This window comes from Cnephaeus nilssonii (assembly GCF_951640355.1).
Source record: "Cnephaeus nilssonii genome assembly, chromosome: 7".
NCBI lineage: Eukaryota > Metazoa > Chordata > Mammalia > Chiroptera > Vespertilionidae > Cnephaeus > Cnephaeus nilssonii.
The window spans coordinates 98932427-98949854 of NC_137078.1; the positions used below are offsets into that span (position 1 = coordinate 98932427).

At 41.6% G+C, this 17428-nt stretch overlaps 1 protein-coding gene across 2 annotated transcripts in view; it reads left to right on the forward strand.

The window, feature by feature from the left end:
- Positions 1 to 1673: 1673 nt before the first annotated feature.
- The window catches only part of RERE (arginine-glutamic acid dipeptide repeats), a 387530-nt gene continuing 371775 nt past the window's right edge, over positions 1674 to 17428 (forward strand). For both annotated transcript variants that reach the window (XM_079776772.1, XM_079776775.1), the window contains exon 1: positions 1674 to 2174. The gene's annotated coding sequence lies outside the window, so the exon portion shown is untranslated. The remainder of the gene's footprint in view (positions 2175 to 17428) is intronic.

Below are 17428 nucleotides of genomic sequence, written 5' to 3' on the forward strand. Positions count from 1 at the left end.
TTTATGGTTGGGGGTCACCACAACATGAAGAACTGTATTAAAGGATCTCGGCATTAGAAAGGTTGAGAACCACCAGTATAGAGGGATAAATGGTGATGGAAGGAGACTTGACTTCGGGCAGTGAACACACTAAATACAATATGCAGATGACGTATTATAGAATTGTACACCTGAAACCTATATAATTTTATTAACGAACGTCACCCCAATACATTCAAATAAAATATTTAAAAAATTACTTGGAAAGGTAATGGCAAAGTCCTATTTGCTTTTAGATCTCGTGGGTCACAGGCCAATAACATCTGCTAGTTAAATTTTTCCTAAAAGAAAATGTTGGTCCAGCCAGTGTGGTTCAGTGATTGTGGGAGGTCACATTTGGATTCCTGGTCAGGGCACATGCGGGTTTTGGGCTTGATCCCCAGTAGAGGGTGTGTAGGAGGCCGCAGATCAATGATTCTCACTGATGTTTCAATCCCTCTTCCTTCCTCTCTCTGAAATCAATTAAAACATTACAAAAAATGTTGGATGTGAAACTATAATCTGAATAGATATTCCAAAGAGAAAAACGATCACTTTATATGAAAAAATGAGTTAGTTATTTTGTGCTATGCTCTATCCCTTAATTATTTTTATATACAGATCTGAACTCCTTCAGGAAAAGTGTGGCAAAAGGACACCAAAAAGCATTTAAAGCATATTAACAAGCGAACAATAGGTCGATGGTTCACCCTGGAGTCATGCTAGGGTCTGAGAAAGAACTCAATAAACATGCTATGCATTAAAAAACTGCTAATCATAATTAAAATTTCCAAGGCCCCTCAATCCTATAAATTATATTAAATAGGATGTATTTGGTCTGCCCCTCACTCCCCTAATGGCATCGTAGACCCTGTGATTTCTCCGTCTTCGGGGAAATGGGAGAAGACGATGTTTCTCAAAGACAAAAAGGTGATATTTAGATTTTTTTTTTTATTCCCTCCTCCCCTCAAACTTACGGCACAGCGTTGTGTACATTGCTCTCTCTCTCTCAAATCCCCTCTTTGTCGGTGGTTATAGTCCCTTCTTTATTCCCTGATGAGATTTTTCAGGCTTTTTTTTCTTACTCTTTTCGAAAAGGCAGCGCGACCCGCCAGTCTCGTTTTCCTCTTTCTTAATCTTCTGCCTTGGCCTTATTTTGAAAACGTTAATGCTCATCAGAATTTCGAGAGTCCCTAGCGGACTGTCCGAACCCACTCCGCGTTCCCCGGGGATGTGAACCCGCGTCTCCAGTGGCTGAAAAGGCAGATGGTGACCCGGGTAATAGCCGGAGCAACGGGACCGCGCGGCCCATCCTGCCCCCGGGACCTGCCCCCGGCGGCCGCGGCCCCCGCCCCGCACCAAGACGCGCCCCGCGCGGAGCCCAGCCCACCGCCCGGCCGCGTCCCGGGGCGCGCGCTGCAGCCGGGCCGCGGCGTCGCCAGAAGCCGGCCGCTCCCCGCCTTCTCTTCTGCCCATTTTATGAGAAAGAAAAAAAAGACAAAAAAAAAAAAAGGAGGGGTTCCGCCCCTCCGCCCGGTCTCCGTCTCCCATTGGTCCTGCCTCCGCGCGCGTCACGCCGCGAGGGGCCAATAGGGAGGCGCGATACTGCGAGGTGGGCCGGACCCGAGCGCGGAGTGGGCGGCGGGTCGGTGCAGCAACCCCGCCGCGGCTCGGCCTCCATCGCTGAGGCGCCGCTGCTCCCACAGACGCTCGCGAGCCGTCCCCTGCGCTCCCCGCTTCGTCTTCCTCCCGCTCGCCCGAGACGCTCGCCCGGCTCGGTCTCGTCCCCGCCTCCGGCTCCCCGCGCTCGCCTCCCACATTGTCTCTGCCTCGTTTCCCCTCCTAGTTGAGGAAAAAAAAAACAAACCCACCAGCATCCTCAGGGAGCCCCTCGCCCGCCCTCGGAAAACAGCACCAGACATGGTCCTGGGCTCCCGCTCCTGAAGGGCCGGCCGAGCGAGGCGCTGGGAGCGGCTGGACACCGCACGGAAGGTCGCGGGAGGGAAGCCCCGCAGCCCCGCCTCTGCCCCCGCGGCCGGCCCCTCTCGGCCCGAGCCCGGCGGCCCCCAGCCCCGTGGGCCTCCCGCCCCGTCCCCCCGCTTTCCCGGGAGCCGGCCGAACACACCTCCATTGATGGTGTAGCGCCTCCGGGGAAGGTAAGTCTCCAACTTGCCCGCGCGTGGCGGGTGCTTGCTTTTCTGGCTCCTGGTCCGGGGCGCGGGGCGCGGGGTGGGCGTGGAGCCCGGTCCGGGGCGAGCCCGGGAGCGGAGGCCGGTGTGGCGCCGCGCACGGCCGGGAGAACCAGGGCGAGGGACGCGGCCCGGGCGGGCGGCCGGTGATGCCCCGCGCTCGGCGGCCGCTGCCTGCGCTCCGGGCTCGCCCGCGGGGGCTGAGCTGCCGTGGGACTCCGTTATCGGCGGACCCGGAGCGGCGGGCGGGCCGGGCTGAGCGGAGCATCTCCTGCCCGTGTGCGGATTCCGGGGTCTGGGGGGAGGACTTTTCTGCGTGTCTTCATTTCCACGCCGGAGAAGATTCGCTCTTTTTTTTTTGTTTTTTGTTTTTTTTTTGTTCTCAATCTCTAGTTCTCTGATGACTACATTATGAGACCAGACTCAACTTGCAGCGGAATAGGATTCTTATTCTCAAGTCTTCATTCTGCCCTCGGAAAGAGAGCGGCTCCTATTTTAAAAACGTTAGAGGTTTTTGGAAACGAGAGAAGTAGTTTTACATCGAGGGTGTGTGTTGGGGGGGGCGGGGGAAGTGTTTTATGTTTTAGGTTTCCTTTGAAACTGGTTGCTTGAGAAGTTGTTGAAAGGAACACAAAATGATTCATGGTGGAATTGTCATTTTCCTCTGCCTCTTTTCCAAGGGTTTGCTTACAATTTTTTTTTTTCTTCTGGATTACAGACTTCAAACATTGATTTAAGCAAAATGTGTCCTTGGGAAACTGGGTGTCTTAAATGTTTCAGTATGTGTTACTATTTTAAGATACATTTAGAAAGTAGTTTTGTGTGAATCCTGAAATAGCTTTCTCCAAAGCAAAAAAAAAATTTTTTTTTAAAACCCAAAAAAGGTATCTAGTAAAAGGTATCTAGCACTTGGGGAATTATAAAAACAAACATTTTAATGCAACACAAATTCATGCATCCTGTGCTTAGATTGGAAACAGTTTTGATAGTTGCTTTCCATTTAAAGAGAGACCTTTTTTGTCTGGTGTACACTGGATTCTTTAGCCTCAGTCTGTTGGGGGAGGGGAGAGAGGATGGATCTGTACAATAATAAAATCATCTTTGGGTAGCTATTTCCTTCCCTGGATTTGCTTGGGGAGTTAATCTCACCGTAAATTATAAACCAGTTCTGATTTTGATGGCCTAGGCTGGGTGGAAAGCTGGCTTCCAGCTCTCCCTGTTGTTGTTTAGGTCGCAGGGAAAAGAGGCAGAAGCTCGAACATTTTCTCTCTCTCTCTCTCTCTCTCTCTCTCTCTCTCTCTCTCTCTCTCTCTCTCTCCCTGGCTCAGGCTGAGGGCTCATTGTTCTTCATACACACATTCATTCTCTCTCTCCCATATTTGGGACTAGGTTTGCACAGACAAACACAGCTCTTCTGGGGACAGAGGAGAGAAGATGGGGGAAGGGTGCATTTCTTTTTCAGCTTTCTTTTCGCCCATCTCATGCCTGGCCTTTTTTTGCCCCCTCGTCAGAGGCAGAAGAGTACATTGGAAACTAAAGGACACTCAAAAACATGTTCAGACTCCTCCACCTTCGCCTCTTCCCGTTGCACACCTGGTGTCTGCTGCTCTTTCTTCCTTGTGCACGTGAAGATAAACCCCCTGTTCATGTGTCGTGGCCTGATAGGCAGTTTCCTCCGCATTCCTCATTGCCCCTGACTTCGTTGGGGACAGGGATTTGTTCAGTTGACTCTTATTTATTGTATTTATTGAATGTGACCAGGGTCGTCTTAGAAGTAGACGGTCTCAGTTACGCTTAAGGTCGTACTTGAGGTTAACATTTAGCGAAGTGTGTGTGGTGCTTGGACATATTAGTGGTCTGATGGTTCGATAGGTCCTCTGGCTCTTGAGCTGTCATTGTGTTTCGTTCTGTTTTATGAATAGGGGTTATTAGACAAGATCTGGTTTTCTGCTCTGGATGCCAGTGTAGAAGCTTTCTTGAACATTGGACAGGGAATAATAGGTGGAGAGGGTCCACCTGGGGTGAACCCAGCTCTGGGCCAAGGATGGAGGTTGGTGTGTATAATGGTAGGTTGCAGAATAGCACCTTCTACTGCTTAATTGCTTTGAAGGATGAGAAGATGAGGATGGGGGAGGGGAGTAACAGTTGAGGCCTAATGATTTTTTTGGATCGCTGTTGTAGTGCTCCTCGGCTAATGCCACTTCTCTGAGCTGCTGTACAGATGTCCTTTGACAGGCAACGTTGCATGGAGGCTTTTTACATTATTGGCTGTGTCTTGACATTAATTTGTTGTATTATCAGAAGTATTTACGCATTGTGACTTCTAAGGACTCTTTTGAACTGATATTCTTCTGTCTCATGAGAAATTTAATTTGTCTTGAAATATTAAACAAAGTAGGGGGTTTATTTGTGTTTTTGGTGTGGGAAACTATATATACATTAGCAGTCTTTAAAAAGTTTTCTTTATTTACTTAATTTTTAAATCTTTATTGTTGAAAGTATTACACATGTCCCCTTTTCCCCCCCATCGACCCCCGCCAGCCCACCCCTGCCCTCCGCCCCAGGCCCTCACCACCCCACTGTCTGCATCATGGGTTTAAAAAGTTTTCAGTATCATCAATAAAAAGTCAAATAGACCTACCCTATAGAAAAGAAAAATCCTAGCACTGGATTCAGAGTTTCCTTTGGGATTTAACGGGGGTGTTTGTGTGGGGGGGGAAGGGGTGTGAGAGTGGAGTGAGGCAGGTAGAAGGTGGAGGGTTAGGGGAGAAGCTCACTAAAATCAGCAGGTTTGCATGTGTAATATTGTTGCACTGCAATAGTGTTTTCAGTAGTCATGCAAACATAAATATAGTCGTCTGATAGAATGACTTACTGTATGGTTTAGATTTAAAAAGTCAGAGGTAAGAGAAAATGTGAAACCAGTGTGCACATAGCTTAACACGCCAAATTCCTGTTCAAAGGTTTCTAAACCAAGGTGTAGTTTGAGAGATAATCTGCTTGACAAATGCCTCAAAGGGTTTTTATTATCACACATCTTTTCTCATCTCAATTGTTTTAATGTAATAAACTGTTAGAGAGGTTTGTAGTGGCAAGGGGAACTCAGCATAGCATAAATATCTCTCTTCCAGACTGTTTCCTCATAGGAATGTGATTTCTGATTCACTTTGCTTTCAAAACTTAGAGCAAATCTCTAAAGTTGTATATCTTTTACAATGAAATATGAACAGTTGAAATGTATTATTTATTCAGTAGGAATAGAGTAATGTAATTTCAATCCAATATAGTCTTTGCCAGTGTTTTGTTTCAAGGTAACTAGAGTAACTAGAACCAATCAATTCACAACAAAAAGGTAATCCAAATCAAGAAATACGTGCACCAATTATTTTTTCAACCTTGACTTATTGTTCAGTCAAAACTCTTTTAAAAAGTAGGACAGGTCCTAACTGGTTTGGCTCAGTGGATAGACCGTAGGCCTGCACACTGAAGGGTCCCAGGTTCAATTCCAGGTCAAGGGCACATGCCTGGGCTGTGGGCTTGATCTCCAGTAGGCCGCATGCAGGAGTCAGCCGATCAATTATTCTTTCTCATCACTGATGTTTCTATCTCTCTCTCCCTCTCCCTTCCTCCCTGAAATCAATAATAATTTTTTTTTTAAAGTGGGACAGTAACCACTGTCAGGTCCTGCCATAATTGTATGTAATATTGGACAGGAATATGCCAGGTGCTGTAAATATATACATATAAGAATATGAAAAAAAAATATGACCTGTGATTTTCTAAAAACCAGTGTGTTGGGTATTATTAGGGACTTAGTAAGCACCCATTACTTTTCAGATTAGTTTTGAATCTTTAACATCTTGTTCAAATTTCATTAATTAAAAAAAACATTTAAGTATTAAAATGAGTTGTATATACAAAATTCTTTTGGGAATTGTGTGCTTTCCTACTGACTGCTTTTGGCAGCTTCTTTTGCAGTTGATTTAAAGGTTAAGATAGCAGAAAATTCAGATGTTTGAGTCATTAGTATAACATAGCTGTGAACTTCATTACATATACTCATACACCCTTGAAACAATGCACTATTGTCTTACATAATCAGTTTCTGATAATGCTGTCCTCTGGTTGATCATAGGGGTTTTCAATAACCAGGAATTCCTCTTGAATCATATTTAAGTGATTGTTAATTATTAGTATCTTGGTAATTATTCCAAATTTATAGTTTTGCTTGTCCTATTTAAGCGTGATTTTGGTGAGCCTGTTGGCTTGTGCTTGGTTTCTTATCTAACAGAGTCCTAGTGTTTCTTAAATAAGAAGAAAGCATTTATGTGTTAGAAAATTGTTAAGAAAGCTTAAGCCATTTTAATGAATATTTGATTACTTATAACTAAAACATTCTCAAATACTAAATATACTTACTAGCTTGGAGTTTGGTTGGAATTGTATAACTAACTTGGTATGCCAAGCAATGTAAGGTGTAACATGTATCTGTATATTAGGTAATTCGATTGGATAGGATGGCTCATATAAGAACTATTTTTATAAATGAACTATTTGTGCCAGTGTAAAGTTACTATTTTTATTTGGTAAAATTTGCCAGTATATCATTAACCATAAGCAATATATTTAACTGTAAAAATTTTCCTTATGTGGTTAAATTACACATCAGTTTGACCTCTAATTCATAGAGCACTTGGTATGTGAGGAATCCTCACAGCCTATTTGTCTTTGGGCCTTTGCATCAGAAGTTGAAGCCCCACCAGTCAGGCACTAATTTTAAACTAGTTATATATGTGATTTGTAAGGGTTTGGTTAGGCTTCTTTGTTACCAAGAATAGGAAGTCTCCCAAGTCATCTCAGGTGTTGTGGAAAAGTGAAACAGAAATGTGAACCTTGAGAGTCAGGCCTCAAAGCAAGACGAGAATCCCAGGTTCAGTGGAGACTTACGGACACTGCAGTACTGTGAGGGATCCCACCAGCTCTAGTGACCAGACTGCCTTGTTCCCTTCTTAACAGGAGGACTGCTGAGCCATACCCTCGTGCCAGGGCTGTGCATGTATGTAGCATAAGGACACCACTCTAAAGGGGACAGTATTCACATTAAGGGCCTGGGCTCCTGAAAGAGAGCCTGTGAGCAAGCATGGCCATATAGCATCTCTAGAGTCCTGGAACAGCAGGGGAGAGCCATTCCTACAAAATCCCAATCCCCAGCACACGGCCACTCGCACACTCAGCAGAGCATGCACACGTACATTCATGGACCTATGCATGTCCACCAGGCTCCCAGAGGTCTGATTCCTGACCCTGTTACTACTTCTGGAGGTGGTTGTGTGTGTGTGTGTGTGTGTGTGTGTGTGTGTGTGTGTGTGTGGTGGCACTTAACATGTGTGAGGTGAATACAGTTCACGGGGAGTGTGAACAGGTGAGAATGTAGGCAAGTGTCTGCATGTATGAATTCAGAGAAGCTGCCTGGGGAGGCTCTGGAAACCTCTCCCTTCCTAAGCAGAATCTGGCTGTACTTGGGAGCTGTAGCCTCTTGGGAGTTTGATTCTTAATGGGACACATAGGCTCTGGCCACTGACTTAAAAAATGTTTGATATATAAAAACATCATTCAGGTGAATTTAAACTGAATGCTCCTTATTAAATCTAGAGCCTGTGTCCTCACTGTCCCCTCATTCCTCTTTCCCTCCCCTTTCCTTTATGTGTGGGCCACTGGTGTGATGGAGAGGCATCATCAGTCTGTGATCCTGTCTCTCTGGCAGGGCCCCCTCCTAAGGCTGTGCAGATTGGGCAATAATATACTAACTTACACTTTTCCCTGATGGGCTGGCCCACCTAATCCTCTTATTTTTCACTCCACTGTTTTATCTCCTAAGGTTTCTTTCTGTCTTTATGCTTCTGTTTCCATGTCCACGGACTTTAAAAAAAGTTTTTATTGATTTTAGAGAGGGGGAGGGAGGGAGGGAGAGAGAAACATTGATAAGTTGCTACTCATATACACCCGGACTGAACCCGAAACCTGGGCATGTGTCCTGACCTCGAATAAAACCAGTGATGTTCTCCTTTTATTTTCTGTGAATCTATCCAACTACTTGTCAACCTGTTTATCCAAGTCATTGGTTCCCAAACTATATTCATAGCATACTAATATGCTACAAGTATTTTAAGTGTTCTGAGGACATTTTATTTGTTTGTTTGTGTTGCTTGGTTTTTTTCCCTTCCCCAAAGAATACTATGACCTTCTTACAAAAACTAATATTTTGTAGAACAGATTGTGAAACGTGTAAAATTAATCCTTTGTCAAGTGGCTTGTCCTTTTCTTCTTAATAATGAAGTTCCAAATGTTAGTCTTATGCTTTGCTGCTGTACACTATCTTTTTTTTTTTAATCCTCACCTGTGGACATGCTTAGAGAGGAGAAGGGGGGCCAGGAGAAAGAAACATTGAAGTGAGAGAGAAACATCAATGAAAACTATACCTGGAACATACTGCCTTACTTTTTTTAGTTTGGCCACTCTTATTTTCTACCAATTCAGTGCATTTTCTTTGGTTCTTTAACTTTCTCACTCATTTTGTCACTTTATATCTTGTGTAAATGTTTACTTGCATTTGTATCTTAGTATTTGTATCTTTACTTGCATTTGTATCTTAGTATTTGTATCTTAGTATTAATCTTTTTCTTTTTATTAAATTGTAAACCTCTTGAAGGCAGAAAATTTTCCTTTAACTATACTAATATGTGTTTTTATACACGGAATTAGATGTATTCTGAAAGTCACAGTTCATTGAATCTAAGATGCCATCGGTAGTAAGATGCACCATTATTTTATGTACCATAGAATGAAAAAAAGATGCTGCAATTAAACTGTAAGACCCGTTCCCAGTTCCAATGCTATACAGATGTAAAACATCGTGCATCTTAGAATCATTGAAATATGGTCATTTAGGTTATCTTTCTTTTTACAACTGTCTATTCCATGAAAAGCATGTCTGAAGATAGATCTTAAAGCAGATTATTTTCTTTTTGGGAACAGTGATATATGTGGCATTCCTGCCTAAAGATTTTGCATGAAAATCTAAGCTATAACCAATGAACAATAAAAATAGATGCTGCCAGACTGTGGAGTCTCTCAGAGGGAAGGCGGGGGAGGGTGGGTGGGTGGGAAGAGATCTACCCAAAGATCTTATATGCATATATGCATAACCCATGGACACAGACAATAGGGTGGTGAAGGCATTGGGCAGGGGGTGGGAGGGGGTAGGCTAGAAGAGGTCAATGGGGGAAAAAAGGGGACTTTCAAGAATAAAGATAAAAAAAATATTAAAAAAAACCACACAGATGCTGCCATAAACCTATAGTCATTTAGTTAAATTATGGTATAGTTTCCATACATTAGGTATAACCATTATATGTTTTGATTTGAAATAATGTGTTTTATATTTATAATGTGCTAAAATACTACCCTATTGTGTTATCACTTTCACCTAAAATGTGTTAACTGCAGCCCAGGCTGGTGTGGCTCAGTTGGTTGAGTGTCATCCATGCACCCAGAGTTCACTAGGTAGATTCAGTCAGGGCACTTGTCCTGGTTGTAGGCTCGATCCCTAGTAGGAGGCATGCAGGAGATTAATGGTTCTCTCTCATTGTTGTTTTTCTTTCTCTCCTTTTCTCTCTCTCAAATCAATAAAAACATATTCAAAATGTGTTAACTGTATTTTGAAATTATTTAAAAAAAATGTTTTATTTTTCAATTACATTCGACCTACAATATTATATTAATTTTAGATGTACAACATAGGATTAGACATTTATACAACTTATGAAGTGATCATCTGGGTAAGTCTGGTAAACATCTGACACCATGTTAACTTTGTGTTAAATATTGGTGTCCCTCCTGATTCTGTCCATTAACTTCTCTGTCAGCATTGTCTTCCAAAGTGACCTCATTTCACCTCATGCTTCCAACCTGCAAGTTTATAAATGCAGCCCTCCTCTCTCTCCTGCAATCCAGATCCATGTTGCCCTCTGACTCCTTGGATATCTTTTGGGCACTGAGCCTCAAAATTTACCAATCTGTATTTGTCCACTCTTAACCTTTTTACTATTGTAGCAAAGTATTTAAGAGCTCTAGTCTCAATCCCTAATCTGTTTCTTGTTAACTCGGTGATGTTTCTTTGTCATAGTTTCCTCATCTGTAAAATGGGGATAATAATAGTACCCGTATCACAAGTTTGTTGTGAGGACCAAAGTAATTAATACACATAAAGTGCTTAAAATGTCTCCAGTAAAAGTACCTGCTCAATCAATATTAACCTATATTTGTTATTATTATAGTTATCATCAGAGATCTAGCCTTCCACTATGTTCCTTTTTTTTTTTGTTGTCTACGCAACACTCATCAACCAGGAGATAAGTAGAAGCAATGGGTCAACTCTAGAGGGTTTGCATAAGTTCTCTTTAAGTAACCAACTGTAAAGTTTTTACTGTTCCTTGAATATAGGAAATATTACAAAACAGTGCATGATTAAATACCAAGTAAATGGAGTAATGATGAGTTTTGGGGTGTTGATAAATAATTAGAATATCATAGCTCTGCTGTTCCTCTTATGATGTTCCTGAAGGATATATATATATATATATATATATATATATATATATAGAGAGAGAGAGAGAGAGAGAGAGAGAGAGAGAACAATGGCAAGTTGGAAATACAAAGTATTTTATTATTACCTAGAGGCCAGGTGCACGAAATTTGTGCATGGGTAGGGTCCATAGGCCTGGCCGGCGATTAGGGCCAATTGGGGCCTTCCCTGGCTGCCAGCTGCTGGCTGCTGGCCAGGGCCTTTGTTACCCGCCGCCCCCTGGTGATCAGGGCATGTCATAGTGAGCGATTGAACTCCCGATCTCCTGGTCGAACTCCCAAGGGGATACTTTGCATATTAGCCTTTTATATATATATATAGATGGGGCTCTTGGCTAAAATACCAGTGTAGAGCTGTCTAGTAAACTGCTTGGAGTGTATTGCTTAAGCTTAAGGCTTAGGCAAGGGATTTCCCTTCCTCCTAGATCTCACTAATTTACTACAGTCTTTTAGAGTAGCAGTCGCCAACCTTTTGGACCTCACGGACCACCAGTTGGCAACCACTGCTCCAAAGGTTTACGTAAACCAGTGGTTGCCAACCTTTTGGACCTCATAGACCACCAGTGGTCCGTGGACCACCGGTTGGTGACAGCTGTTTTAGAGCATGTTTGAGAGAAATGAATAAGAGCAAGATAGCAGAAGACCCTCATATACTAGTATATGTAGCTTTCAATCTGCATTTAATCTTCATACTTATAAAGAAGATCCATGCCCAGCTGGGTGTGGCTTGGTGGTTGAGCCAACTGTCGACCCAGGAACCAAGGGGTCACCGGTTTGATTCCCTGTCAGGGTACATGCCTGGGTTGTGGGCTTGATCCCCAGTAGGGGGTGTGCAGGAGGCAGTTGACTGATGATTCTCTCTCATCATTGATGTTTCTACATTTCTCTCCCTCTCACTTTCTCTCAGAAATCAATAAAAATATATTTAAAGAAAAGGTCCAATCAGTGTTTGGACTTAAACAAAGAAAGCCCAATTGATACCATTAATACTCCCTCTTAGAGAGGGTCTACGTGGTAGAGAATGGATACATATATATATATGGTGTGCATCTTATTGGTGTAGCTTCAGCTCTGTGGTAGCTTGGTCTAATGGTCAGGAGGAATAATTAAACACAGTTGGCCATACATCCCGCAGCCCCGCAGCCCAACTTTATTTGACAGTTCTGGGACTTGGAGGGGGAGTGGAATGGCAAGGGACCTGCAAAGCATTTTTCAAATTTCAGGATCTCTGAGATGAAATGAAGGAGAAATATCATATGATAAATAAGATTTGCCATTCAGAAAAGTGGCCCACCATTAATAATAACTGCTGTGGCATTTTGGTAATATGCTGATTCTCATTTTGGTAACAGGAGTGTAATCTTTGAGACTCTGATTATATATGATTAAGGTTAGCAGAGCAAAGCTGAAGCCCAATCATATTATACTCAGTTTGAAACAAGAATATGATGACAGGACAGGGATGCTAGAAAAGAGGCATCTGGACTGTTGCACTCAGATTCTGCAACCTCAGTTTTATTGCTGTTTTATAAACTCTGGAAGGGTTGAGATCACGTCAGCTTTGGCCACTTCAGTTGCACAAGTATACTGTGTGCAACTATAATTGTCATAAATAAATTTACTCTTAAATGCCACAAGTTGTTTCTATCAACTTAGACCCAAAGTTATGAATGTGTTATACAGTTCTAGTGTCTAAGGACTTTTTTTAAAAATATATTTTATTGATTTTTTACAGAGAGGAAGGGAGAGAGATAGAGAGCCAGAAACATCGATGAGAGAGAAACATTAATCAGCCGCCTCCTGCACACCCCCCACTGGGGATGTGCCCGCAACCAAGGTACATGCCCCTGACTGGAATCGAACCCGGGACCTTTCACTCCACAGGCTGATGCTCTGTCCACTGAGCCAAACCGGTTTCAGCTCTAATGTTAAAAAGTTGATTAGTGCCCTAGCCAGCTTGGCTCAGTGGCTAGAGTGTTGGCCTGTGGACTGAAGGGTCCCTGGTTTGATTCTGGTCAAGGGCACATGCCTGGGTTGCAGGCTGGATCCCCAGTAGGGGGCGTGCAGGAGGCAGTTGATCAGTGATTTTCTCTCATCATTGATGTTTCTATCTCCCTCTCCCTCTCCCTTCCTCTGTGAAATCAATTAAAAAAATATATAAAGACATCGATTAGTGATTGCCTTTTCAGGAATTATACATACTAGGGCACTGGGGATAAGGGTGGAGAGAGAGGGATTCTTACATTTCATTCTCCTACTGTTTGTCTTATGTAAATATTAGCTAATTAAAATAAATGCATAAGAAAAGCCTGTTTTTTTTTAAATTTTAGATTCTTGCCATTTTTTCCTCATAAGTTTTAGTGAAATATCTGTTAAATTTATGTATGAAATGGGGCATACAAAACCACCAAGACAGATTGTGCACTTGATAAATTTTTTCACTAATGGGACAGAGGCATGTACCCATTTGAGTGATAGGTAGAGGAAAGTGCCTCAAGAGATGAAGATGATACTACGCTTTAAGAAAGAGAATTTGCCCTCTCCACATGGCTCTGTTGGAGTGTTGTCTCACATACCAAAAAGACTCCCAGTCAGGGCACATACCTCGGTTGTGTGTTTGATCCCCAGTTGGGGCACATATGGGAAGCAACTGATCGATGTTTCTTTCTCACATTTATATTTCTTTCTCTCTCCCTTAAAAAAAAATCAATATCCTCAGGCGAGGCTTAAAAAAAGTGAAAAAGAAAGAAAGAATTAACTCTGGCTGGAGCATTAGAGAGATTTGGTGTAGGAGAAGGTGTTTAACCTATGTTTTGAAGGATTGGCAGGATTGGACATGTGATAAATAGCTAAGAGGATTTCAGGCAGGAAATTGGAGCAAAGGCACAGAGGTTGGAAAGCATGGGAAATGGTGAGTACAGTGCTTTTGCTGCTTTTATGATGAAGATTATTAAATTGTGTTTCAATTTCCTTTTCAAAAAAATTCTTTTAAAATGTTCTGTAACAGATACAGGCAGACATAGTTCTTTAAACTTAGGTAATTTAGATTTGGTAGCTGATCAAATTTAAATTATAACAGCATTTTGAAGAGGAGTCCTTTGGGCTGATATCTCAAAGGAAGAAGACTGGTTTGGCTGGAACCATACAGCACTGGAAAGACAGGTGGAGTCATAGCATGGGGAGTTTTGACACTGGGGTATGACTCTGAGAGCCTGATGCATTCAAATTAAATACAAATTATAATTATAAAATTTATACTCATTATAAGCACATTTATACTTTCTAAAAAGAGTAATGCCCACTCCGCAATATTCTTGCAGGCATTTTCTATAAACTTATAAGCATGTATGTACACATTATACATACTATCTTGAATTTTGCTTCTTACTTAATATTTCAAGTTCATATTTTTCAAGCCAATACCTGTAGTTATACTTCAGGTCTTTTTTTTTTTTTTAAACTTACTGCATAGTAGGACAATGTGTGGATATACACTGAGTGGCCAGATTATTATGATCTCTGAACACATAATAATATGGCCGCTCAGCATGTGTGGTCTGGTGCATGAATTTGTGCATGGGTGGGGTCTGGCCAGCCTGGCCAGGGGGAGGGGACATGGGTGGTTGGCCGGCCTGCCTGCTCGTCAAACTCCTGGTCGAGGGGACAATTTGCATATTAGCCTTTTATTATATAGGATATACACTGAGTGGCCAGATTATTATGCATTCAGAGATCATAATAATTTAGCCACTCAGTGTATACTTGAAATTCCTGTTGATGGACAATTAAATTGGTTTTGATTCTTTTTTTAAAAAAAAATACCTTGAACCTGTACAATTGTATAGGTATATCTGTACAGTAAATTCTTAGGAGTGGAAATGCTGAATTAATAGGCATGTACATTTTTAATAACTTAGCCTCCAAGATGTGCCAGTGTACAAAGAGTTTTAGGGTTTAAATTTTCATGTTTCCTCATCAATTCTGGGTATTTTAATATTTTTTAGAAAATATGTTTTTATTGATTTTAGAGAAGAAGAGAAACATCGATGTGAGAGAGAAACATTGATTGGTTGCCTCCTGTATGCACCCCAAGTGGGGACCAAACATGAAACCTGAGCATGTGCCCTGACTGGGAATTGAACTGGCAACCTTTCAGTGCACAGGATGATGCTCAACGAACTGAGCAACGACCAGGGTTGGATATTATGAAAGTTCTTAATTTTTGCTGACCTGATGACGAGTGTACAGTATCTTAATTTGCATTTCTTTGACCATGAGTGAAGTTGATTTTCTTTTTTATACCAGAATTTTAAAATATACATTTTGTGATTTCTCAGTAATAGACCCAGGTGGTTTATATGTTATATGTAGTACTTCTTTCTAAGTACCATTTATTTATTTATTTATTAAAAACGACAGCTTAATTGAGCTATAGCTTCACCATACAATTTACCCTTGTAAAGTATATAATTTGTGGGTTTTAGTCTTTTATTTTAAAACTGAGTGCTAACCATTGTTGCTTTTTTTCCCCCCAGAGAGAGGGATAGAAACATCAGCGGTGAGAGAGAATCATTGATTGATTGCCTTCTGCACGTACCACTCCCTTTTCCCCCTCACACTGGGGATTGAGTCCGAAACCGGCTTGTGCCCTGACCTGGCATCAAACCCTGACCTCCTGGTTCATGGGTTGACACTCAGCTACTAAGCCACACTGGCCACATGCTTTATTATTTGTAGTAAAACTATCAAGTTGAGCTGTAGGTCCTTACTTTTTTTCCAAGCTCATTGGTCTATTAGAGCCATGATATGAAATGCAACTTTTCCTGTTAGTTTTCCAGTCTGTAGGTCTCTCTTACCAGTCCCAGTCAGGCAGGCTAGCTGGGTTCTAAAATGGAATTATGCATGACAACTGCTTTGGAATCTCAGTGCTTTGGTACTGTTGGGGAGTGATTTCTTTTAAATAATTTGTAGTTGAAACTGATTTCCAACTGCTAGAGGTGATACAAACTTTTCGACTTTTTCTGAAAAATTTTAATTACAAAAAAGGCTTCTGAGGTAAAGAAATTTTTAAAATGTGCTAAGGGTTTAAAAGTAGTTTTTTAAAAAGATGGGTTATTCAACTCCTTTGTTACTCTGGTCATTTTTTATTTCAGAGATTTTGTAATGTCTACTAAATTTGTGTGTGTGTGTGTGTGTGTGTGTGTGTGTGTGTGTGTGTGTGATGATTACATTGCTTAACTTTACGAACAGTAATGATCTGGTATGCACGTGTTTCACTTAGGATTCACAGATATTTTCGTGTGGAGAAAAGCATACTGGTAATTTGTTAGACTGAGGCTCTTACAGTCCTCTAGCATTGCTCCCATCTAACAGGGCCCCCAGCAGCTCCTGGCCACGTCTGGGACCCTCATCTGTATGGTTGTTCCACTTAGGAAAAGATGTCTGCAGAGGCTCAGAGTAGATGGTTTTCTTTTGCTTTTGATAGAACCAAATGTTTCATTCTTTTTCTTTGATTTTTTAAAGTAATGCTTTAAACATTTAGTTTCCTGTTCTTCTTAGTAAGATATCCTTAAAATTGTGATTTTCTGTCTTTTAAGCTCCCATCTTCCATTATTTCTTCATCTTTTTATGCTTCTCTCTCTCTCTCTCTCTTTTTTTTTTTGATTGGTTTGGTTTCAGTCCTGTAAATTAGTGTCTCCTCTTTTTTACCCTTTTGACATCTCTTGTTACCAATTTTTTTCATGTTTTAGGGTTGTTGTTTTTTTTTTTTTTTTTTACTACTATAAAGTCCCTTAGCTTTTGGGCTGTAATTTTTATTAAAGTGGATTTTTCCTTGGGCTTTTAATTAGATTTTCTTTCCCTTTAGTTCCTCTTAGGGAGATTAGGTCAGTGGCATGAATACTTAGGATGAGACTAATGTGAACATTGAGTGGCTTGAAGCTAGCATTTAGATCAGCTTGTGGATATTTCCATTTCCACTTGAGGGCTGTTTCCTGGCCTAGAGACACTATCCTAAAAAAATACCAAAATAGCCCTAGCCGGTTTGGCTCAGTGGATAGAGCGTCAGCCTGCGGACTGAAAGGTCCCAGGTTCGATTCCGGTCAAGGGCATGTACCTGGGTTGCAGGCACATCCCCAGTGGGGGGCGTGCATGAGGCAGCTGATCGATGTTTCTCTCTCATCGATGTTTCTAACTCTCTATCCCTCTCTCTTCCTCTCTGTAGAAAGTCAATAAAATATATAGATAAAAAAAAATACAAAAATAAAGTTTTTGCATATATATGCATTTATATCAAGGTGAAATATGAGAATAGGGTAAGTTATGGGGGACAGCATAAATCTAGAAACAATGTATTGCTAAGAAATGTGATGTTGATTTGATAGAATAGCAGGGTCTTTTAAGCATACTATGTATGTGCTATGTAATTCATGTTTTTTTTTTTTCCTGCTTCACCAAAATGTCCTGAACCATGATAGCATATGAGCATTACAAGTAAATTCAATATATGTCTCCTGTTCAGCATGAGAAGACCTGGACCCTGATTACGCCTGTACTATGGGTTTGAAGTATGATGAAGT